Below are 10,317 nucleotides of genomic sequence, written 5' to 3'. Positions count from 1 at the left end.
TTGTAAATACAACTTAACCACTGATTTCTAGTCGTGTCCTCTTTTGGAAGGCCAAACAAAGTATTTTCGCTTTCACAACGAAACACACAGCGTCTCCACAACATGACGGCGGCGGTGGCAGCAACAATAAAGTTACGCCTTCTTTCTTTGCGTGAACATTTGGGCGGCGTTATGCAAATCTTCCCACATCGTGACGTAGACATGTGGGGGCATGTTAGAACGAGCTGTTTTAGGAGGGAATGGACAAGTCTTAACTTTTATAAAGAATATCTCTTTGGGTTTGAGACTTTAGTCTTTGCAACTTTAGGGATCTTATCTATTCACGAACAGCTTGTAACACTCCAAAGAGAAAGGAAAACTTGAAATCGCATCATATGACCCCTTTAATAGCCTTTTAAAGGGTTTAATGTGAATTCCAATATCATTTTAAGTGTTTGTAGCCATACTGAAAGCAACAGTTGATATTTTACCTCAGATTTTAAAAATAAATTAATGGAAAGAAGACATTGTGAACTCTTTGTGAACTAACACGTGAATTCTATTAAAATGGTATACTATTTATTAATTAGATGAAGCAATTATCAATTTTGTTGCATGTAGCCTACAGTTCAGCTTACGTGCAGAGCGACTCTGCCCATGCACTCTTCTGATTGGCTGTGATTTTTAATTGATTTTGTCACGTCTGGACAGAAAATATCACATCTTTGTGATATTCTGGTCTCCACTGGCTCGAGTCCTTCCTTCAATGTAAGTCTGTGAGATCTTTTTGTAAGTTTTACTGTGAAATTCTTCATAGAGATCTTTTTTTTTTTGCAGGAAGGAGCACACAAACAAATATTAAACCAATTACAGATGCATTACTGTGCATCTGATCATTTAGTAAAGTAACAGCACACCTCTCCTCAGCAAGACCCGTGGTTGGAGGACTCATTCACATCTGGACCACAAACACTGTATGATATATTGCAAAAGTAATACTCACCATGACGGTGACCTGTGACTTCTCTGCATTTCTCCCCTCTTTTTGGAAACTCTGATTAGGTAACCATGTTAATAACTCACACCTGTGCTAGAGGGTTAAACGCCTCACTTGGCACCCGTGCATGAAACACATCAATCAATCCTCTGACAGTCAAGTGCAAAATGACTTCATCATTCTGAAATAGTCACAAATACTCATAAAGAGGTAAATCTCAACTCTATAAGGCCCATTGCACACTAGTCTAGACACATAAGCAGCACATGTTTTGTTTCAGTGCCCATGTTATCATTCACACTTCGTACAGAGGCAGCGTGTAGTAGGAGCGGAGCATTTTTTTAGTCTATTTTTGTTGCAAAAACCACAAATGCATGTTTAAATGATTTAAGTATAGCTTAAGTTGAAGTCTAATTTTATCATATAAACTACGCTACACAGCATGTTATAAGGTGAAACCTGCTTTATTTCTTCCTAAATTCCATGTTTTCTGTTTTAATTTTTCTGGATTCAATTTTAATACAAATGTTAATGGTTTCAATAAAATTTAATAATCAAAAAGGATCAATTAAATCAATGAAACTTTAACAATTTAATAAGTTATTACAATTTTAACAATAATAGTGTCCCATTTTATTTTCAAGTTTCTTTATTCAATTTTTATATCTTTATTTTTAAGTTTATTTATCAAAAACAGTGGTAATCTAATACATTCATAAAATGTATTTAACCTACTTAGATATTCATTATACTTTTAAAATGTAATCAGATGAAATTTGAACATTTTTCATTTTACAGTATGCAAAGTACAATATTTTAATATTGCATTAGTATTATTGTTATTATTTGTTAAGCACATTCTATTGTACAGTAGTAGTACATATTTCTGTCATAATTTCTTCAAGTTAAACCGTGAAGACTTTTGAGTTTCTGTATGCATCTGACAATAGTTTTCCAATATGAAATTGTGAAATGCTGGTGAAGTGACTGTCAGAGTTTGTGTAGTTAATGAAACTACACCGCTTATGCAGCACAACATACAGACTTCATATTTAAATAGTAGTTGGACTTTAATATTCACAGATTTTAGTCTGTATCACAATTTGATTTAGTGTATAGCCTACTCTTGATTTCCAGTAGGAATTTGCATCAATTTCAAGCACTCCTGGGGCTGATGACCATTATAAATGCATCTGTACCGAGTGTAAATTTATTTGTGTTTGTGGTAACGTGGAGGAACACACTGTACTTTTACACTAAATGATCAAATATGTTGTATGTTGTCTTTCTGGTAGTGGAGATCAACACCTGCAGACATGTTCCCGTTGTAAAAGTATGTTGTGTTCCTAAATAATAACCGCAAACACAAACAAATATTAAACCAAGTACAGATGCATTGAAGATGGCCACCAGCCCATCATTTAGATCAAGTATGACGACCAACACAATGCCATGTTCATAGTCATAGTTCATAGTGTCCCATAACAGCTAACGGTTGTCTTTGATTATGGAATTAATTAATTAATTGACTATTGACAATGGAAAGAAGCCAATGACGTGGCAAATTGTGTAGTCACCGCTTTGTCACTTGTCAATACTGGAAGTGTTTTGCACATTTGAGGCAGTGCTCGCATCACAGTTTCAAATTTATTGTGCAAAGTACCTACAAACCATCTGTGAATTGTCGTTTTCCACATGCCTCTCTGAAAATGAACTGTGAAATGGGCTTAACTCAGTCAAGAATGATGTTCATACCATAGTGTTGAAATCAAAATGTCAGTATATAGAAGTTAAATTTTATGAACAATCTAAAAAAGTATATATGTTGGCTGAGTTGTGGCCCCACAAATCTTATGTTTATCTAAAGTCATTTTTGCTCATTAGTTTGGTTAAATTGGATCATTGAAGGCCAGCAGGGAAGACATTGGCTAATAAAATGGGATTAAATGCATAAAGGATTTTTGTGTTCAAATTTAATTATTGCAGGTTTGTGTGATATTCTGAGTTTGCTTTTTACTGCTTTTATTCAGTTTGAGGAATACTGAATCTACATTTCTGCAAGTGAGATGAGTAAATGCATTTTGACATTTAGTCTAGAAGTAGAACTACAGTGACATCGTGTTCACACAGCACACACAACACCTCTGCACTTACTCGATCTCTTCACATGAGGACAGGACAGTTTTCAGTCAATAAATAACCCCCGACTCTGTTTGTGAGCTCTACTGTTTAGCCCAGTGGTAACCACAAAAACTTCAACATTACAGAAACACTTTCAAATGTCTAACAGCATAGCTGGTCTTTCCCTTCATTCAAAAAACACATAAAAGAACAGTTCATTTCAACATTTACTCATCCAGTCCTGCACAGCATGCTGGAAACAAGAAATCCACTGCCCAATTTCCAAATTTAACAAGTTACTGCAACTTCATTTTTAAAGAAACTCAATTAACGCAGAAATTTGAAATTTAAATTACACGCAATATTAATTTCATTTAATGATCAACATTTTTAACTTCGCCTGAACTTAAAGGGGTCATATGATGCGATTTCAAGTTTTCCTTTCTCTTTGGAGTGTTACAAGCTGATTGTGCATAGATAAGATCCCTGAAGTTGCAAAGACTAAAGTCTCAAAACCAAAGAGATATTCTTTATCAAAGTTAAGACTCTGCCACGCCCCCTTAAAACGGCTCGTTCTAACACGCCCCCACATATCTACCTCACTATGTGGAAATATTAGCATAATGCGCCCAAATGTGCACGCAAAGAAAGAAGGCATGGTTTCAGTAACTGCAGTTAGTGTTGATGCAGCCATGTCAGGGAGACGCTGTGTGTTTCTAGGCGAAAGCAAAAGCACTTTATTTGGCCTTCCAGAAGTAGATGCATTTAGGAATCTTTAAGATTACTTACAACAGAACAGCAATGCATTTTATGGACGCGCGCGCGTGCGTGCGTGTTGTTTTTTGAACATTAAAGCATTTCAACATATTCTGTTACACCAAATACACAAAATAATTATCTTTAAAAAAGCATCATATGACCCCTTTAAAATAATATTGCAACTTAAAAGTTTTAATTAAATCAATAAATTAGAATTTTAAATTGCAAGCATGCATTTATTTAATTTGTGGTAAAAGGTCCCCTGAGTTACTTTTTAGAGTGATTTTTTTCTTTCTTTCTTTTTTTTTTGCCAATTTCCTTGACATTCTGAGACTGAATTCCATTGACTGATGACTGGCCGTTTTGCGTTAATGCATCTGTACTCTGTAATTTTTATCTGTGTTTGTGGTTAACGTGGAGGAACACAATGTACTTTTACACTAAACGATCAAATATGTCGTATGTTGTCTTTCTGGTAGTGGAGACCAACACCTGCAGACGTGTCCGTCTTACATTCTCCCAGTGTAAAAGTACAATGTGTTCCTCCATAATAACCGCAAACGCAAACAAATATAATGAGTACAAGTACATATGCATTGAAGATGGCCACCAGCCCATCATTTAGATCAAGTGTGACGCATGAGATCAACACCCAATGTCATGTTTATAGTCATAGTCACAAACTGTTGTTTTTGATCAATTGAATTGAATTGCCTGCTGACAATGGGAAGAAACTTGGGACGTGGCAAACGTCTCTGTTGTATATTGGACGCATTTTGCGTAGTTGAGGCATTGTTCACGACTTCACGTCACAGTTTCACCTTCATTGTGCAACGTACCTACATTTTTTAGCTTTTGCTTGATTTTGTCACTATAGAAAAACCATCATTTTGCACATGCCTCTCACTAAAAATGAACCGTGAAACAGCCTAAACTCAGTCAAGAAAGACGTTCGCAGATAAGTGAATGACTTAAATTTTATGAAGACAATAAGAATGGTGTTTTTCTGTGTAAAACTCTGCTTGAGTGCTTGCCAGGTAGTTCTTCTTACTAACCCAAGTCATGGTTCAAGCGCATAAAATGTAGAAAATGCTGTTCCAAAGCTGTGACTTTATTTCTTTTTTAAGAAATCCAAAGTAAATGCAAATTAGCTGAATGCTACTCTTTCCTTGCAATGAAAGGACCGACAAGTTCCAAAAAGGACACTCAATCACCATAAAAGTAGCAGTTCTGCATGTTTGAACACGCATTGTCAAGACACATTACACCAGTTTGACTAATGTGTGACTAATATCAACACACAAGATTTAATAAGCAAAAATGCACATGAAATTCAGATCAAATTTGGCTCTGTTCCACAAAAGTAGTATGTGAATTATCTTCAGAAGGCGTGAAATACTGAAAACAAGCACATGCAATTTTTTTTGTTTGTGAAAGCACAATTTGTTCTTTTGTTTATTCTTTCACTGAGAGGAGAAGAGCAGTTCTGCTTTTGTGTTTCACTCTGAGGTGGATGTTCATTTTTAGGTGAACTGTTCCTTTAAACCAGCAGCCTCTGCTCAGATTCCCTGAATGCGATTGCGAGATACAGGCCAGATGAATCCTGATCAAGCCGTCACTTAATGTCACAGTAAGCATCTGATCAAGGCATTCATGTCTTTGGCCTCATTTAACAGGAAGAGAGACACAGTTAATCCACAGTCCTGTATAATAGGCTTAAGTGTGACCCAGTGTGGTGCTTTTCTACATTTGCGTAGGTAACGGGATAGTAACATCGTGTCTGCTTTCGGAGCGTGGGTGATCATTGAATTATAAAAACATAAAGAGGCAGAAAGATGGCTGTGAACATAACCTTGAGAAAAGCAAAGCAGGGAATGGAAATTTCCCAAATGCACAGGGAAGGGTGGGATGGGCTGAGCTGCGCTGTCATGTGATTCGGATGAAAATGAAACACAGCCCTTTTTATCTGTGTGTGCAGCACCTGGGTCACTGGGATGTCACATTTAGTAGCCGATGATGCTCGTCTTGTTGTGACCTTCCTGATTTCTCTCACAAACACAGAGATAAATGAAACAGTTTCTGATAAAAGTAGCTATTGGAAAAATACATGGTTGTTATACTTCGATAAATCGCACTGAAATGCACACAGTGTGTTCTCAGATGTATCTCTCAGGCGAAAGTGACTAGATTTTGAAGAAAAGAGTTGAGTGCAATGCTTCAGAGTTGCTGTGGGAGAATTTAAGACAATGTTATGCAGGATGTTTTGGATGGTTTTTCACCCTCATGTCTTAATATTCCTTCATGCTCATCTCATCTTCTAATATAAATCAGTTTAAGAATAGTTTGTATTAGTGTTTACATCTTTTTAGGCAGTTCTATCTCACCAATGACACATTTAGCTTGTTCAATAATTATTTTGAACTTGGTAAAGCTGTTTTGGAACACTGTTTATTATTAAATGTTCCATACAAATACATTTAAGTTGAAACATTTTTGGACTGAAAACAAATGGACTGAAAACTTTAAACCCGCACATTCAGTTTTTTTTTTTAACCATAAATGGTCTGACTCTGCAAGATAGTTTTTTAAAGCATTATTTTTAAAGCCTTTGTATGTGTTATTTTGCATATGGTCGCTGTCAAAAATTAGGAAAATACAAAACATTTGAAAGATTTAAAATTTCGTTTCCAGGATTAATGACATATCTGGTAACAATTTTGTAACCATATTAATATCAATATTTTTGTTTTGTTTTATAATTCCTATCTTGGTCATTGTAAAAAAGAAAAAAAAATGTCTCTTATATTCTAAAATGTAGAAAAAAATGCTATAAGGGATTAGCTCCCTGTGGTATATTGATAGTTGTTGTTAAAAATACAAGATATTTGAAAAATATACGAATTTTGTTTCCAGGAATGATTGACAATTTTGTATTAATATTACTGTTTTTGTTTTTTAGTATAATTTCTATCTTAATCAGTGTATAACAGAAAGAACGAGAAAAATATTTATCTTATATTCTAACATTGTGTCAAAAATATAAATCAATCAATCAATCAATCAATCAATCAGTCTGTCAACATGATACAAAGTACCTTTTTTCCAGGTAATATCTCCATAATTTGTTTAGGCTTTAGTACAATGGTGAATAAAGACTAATATAGTTTATTTTGGAAACAACATACACTATTCTCTTTAATATTTTTTTCACCCTCCATAAATGAGTCTTGACTTGAAAATAAATAGCTTTGTTAATTGCATTACTGTTTAACAGTGGATCTTATTAGTGATTTTTATTTACTGAAATGAACCAAATGAAAAATCAGAAACCGTTTAGTGCCCTCAGAATGAACCTCATGCTCCACTTTACAGTCCAAACTCAATTTTTAGCTCATTGACTGACGGTTTCAATGAACAGAGCAAGAATGGAATGACTGTACAACATTAATGACCATCTCGTTTGGTATGATGTAATGACAACAGAGTGACACAGAGCTCTGGCATGTGTTGTTCTTCCTGTCTGTGGGCATCACTTCCTTCCTGATGTTTCTGCACAGGAAATTGTAAGAACATTGTTATCTGAGTTATTTGCCTTTGTGAAGCGTACCGACAGAAGTATATGAGATACCGCGGAGCTGCAGTTTTATAGCGGCCTTCAGATCGTATTTCCTGTGGGAATGAGAGGAATATGCTTGGCGTGGAGATTAAATCACGCTCCATCCCCAGCAGGATTTTATGATGCACAGAGCACATCTCTGCTCTCTGGGGTTTTATTAGTGCTGTAGTTTTATGGGTCTCATGTACAGTGTGCAGTGCCGGTGAGAACAGTTTATCCAGGAGACCCGCTGTAATCCCACTCCCCCACCTCTCGCTAGAAGTCAGCGGGTTCATGTGCTTCAGATCCGGGTTGTCTTTTACAATATTAGTGGAAAGTTTTGATGCTGTTTAGAGGTTCATCTCAGCTTCTCCTGCAGGTCCAGGAATTCAGAGCTCTTTCAGCTGTAAGCGGATTACAGCCCCAAAGCTTCATATCAAAAGATGCCCGTATTCCTCCCCGCGCACACCGCCTAATTTCTGCTGTTCATCTGGAAAATTCCCTCGATTTATGTCACGGTTCATTGTGGTTACAACCTGGCCGTGGTGGTGATGTACTTCAATAGCACCAGTGTTATTTTAGATTTTTTTATTCATATTTTGAAATAGTATTTATTTTTATATTTTCTGTTTTCATTTTAATTAAATCTTTAGCAATTTGTAAACAAATTCCTCGTATGTGTAAACATACCTGGCAATAAAGCTCATTCTGATTCTGATTCTGATTTACGTGCTTTTGTCATTTTTTAATCAGTTTTTGCTGTTTTTAGATATTACTATTTAGGGTTGATTTATTATTTTATTTATCTCCAGTGCTTCAACTTAAACTTAGTTCAGTTTTCATTTAGTTTACGTTTTTCATCTAATATTTAGATTAGATTTGATTTCAAATAATATATAATTAATATGCTAATATAATTTTTTATAAATGTTTTAATTAGCTCTTATTTGTATTTTTATTTTGAGTGATTTTGTTATGTGCTTAATTGTCACTTTTATTAGTTTTGTTCAAGGTTTTATTTGTTTTTATTTTAGTTTTAGTTTTTATTTATTTCCAGTAACATGTAGTGCTTCCGCTTTTTTCTTTATATTTATTTTATTTCAGCTTTATTTCAAATAAATTAGATTTATTATTATTAGATTTATTTATTAGATTTATTTTTATTAATTTCTAAATTAGCTTATTTTAATATTTTTATTTATATTTTAGTTCTTCTGTCATTTATATTAGTTTTTGTTTCTTTTAAAATATTAATACTTAGGTTTTGTTTTTATTTCAAGCTTTAGTTTTAGTTTTTAATTATTTTCAGTTAATTAAAAACTAAAATTAAATCAACTTAAACATATTTCAGTTAGTAACCAAGGCAACATTTCACATTTTTGTATAGTATTTCATATTTAGATTTCATTTATTTGGCAGTCACTTTTATCCAAAGTGACTTGTATTGCATTCAAGATACACGGTCCACGCATTCCCTGGTGTTCCTTGGTATTGCTGGTATGACTCTGCATTATTTTAGTCCACCGGTTAAACCAGCATCAGCCAGCCTGAACCAGCACTCGGTCCGACAGGGATTCAACCCTTCACACATTGAAATGTATACTGCCACAGATGCTGATGATGCGATTGGGAGCATCACAGATGCTAAACTGTATCTCTGCTAACCTCTTATAACCCAATGACCTAAATATATCGAAATATATCAATCTCATCTTACGGTGACACTCGGCGTAGAACTTGGCTTGCAGTTGTTCAGAAACGCACATGCAGGCACATCTAGAGCAATCAGTGTCAAATGCATTGAGCTCATCCGCATGGTTTCACATGCAGATGAGCATATGTGCGTTTCACTTCCTGCGTTTGTTTTCCGGTCTGATAACTCTGTTATAAACACACTGAAGCTTCCCGCCACAGCTGTACACATTGCAAACATGATAACACAGACACAAGTGATAGCCCATGGGAAAGAGGCTTTTCTTTTTTATTTTCTTTCTCAAGGATTTTCTGTGTCAGTATTACATCAATTAGCATAGTCGCACATCACAAATTTGATTTTATTTCATAAAGTACCCAAATGGCCTCAGCGTGGCCTGTTATGAGCAATGGCAGGTGGGCATTATGATGTTGAAGTGAAGTGCATAGCGTGAGCTCGGTGTCGGACTCTCTCCGCAGGTTCCCATGAGTGTAGACAGCGGGCAGCTGTTTGTTTAATATGAGGGGATAAAATGATTATATAAGAATGAGCCAGGAGCCGGGAGAAGATGAGCCGACCTCTGTCCCGCTCTGCGGGAGACCGGAGGGATGACTTCTCTCTCACGGACCCCCATGATCCGAACATCAGGAAATCCTCAGACATGCTCCAGAACCTTCTTTTCTGTTTTCCTTTCATTTTCCTTTCATTTCAACTATGCAGTCGGGTTCTGAAGTTTACCTGGGAGAAATTCCAAGCCATTCACCACGAAGCCTAGTAAAGAAGATGTTGAAGGTTGAAAATGGAATTAGGCTTGTATAGCATAACTTATGATCAGGGCCGTGCACAGACCTTTTGAGGGGCATGTGCTGAAACTGAAGAAGGGCACCCCCCCCTGAAATGAAATAACACAAAATAATATATATATATACAGTATATACACAATTCAATTTTTCTCTGCTTTGCACACATAAAGTTCAATAAAATTACGTTTGAAGAAAAATGTTTTTTTAGCTATGTAATATATATAATGTATTACATTATGCATGATAAAATATAAAGATTTCACAGTGATTTGATTCTGTAAAGTTTTTTTTGGTTACAACAACATTACTGTAGTAAAACCATGTTTTACTACGTTTATACATTTGAAGATGAGCAGAGAGTATAGAATAC

The sequence above is a fragment of the Sinocyclocheilus anshuiensis genome, unplaced genomic scaffold, assembly GCF_001515605.1.
Source record: "Sinocyclocheilus anshuiensis isolate Anshui unplaced genomic scaffold, SAMN03320099.WGS_v1.1 scaffold283, whole genome shotgun sequence".
Lineage (NCBI taxonomy): Eukaryota > Metazoa > Chordata > Actinopteri > Cypriniformes > Cyprinidae > Sinocyclocheilus > Sinocyclocheilus anshuiensis.
This window is presented reverse-complemented; position numbering follows the sequence as displayed.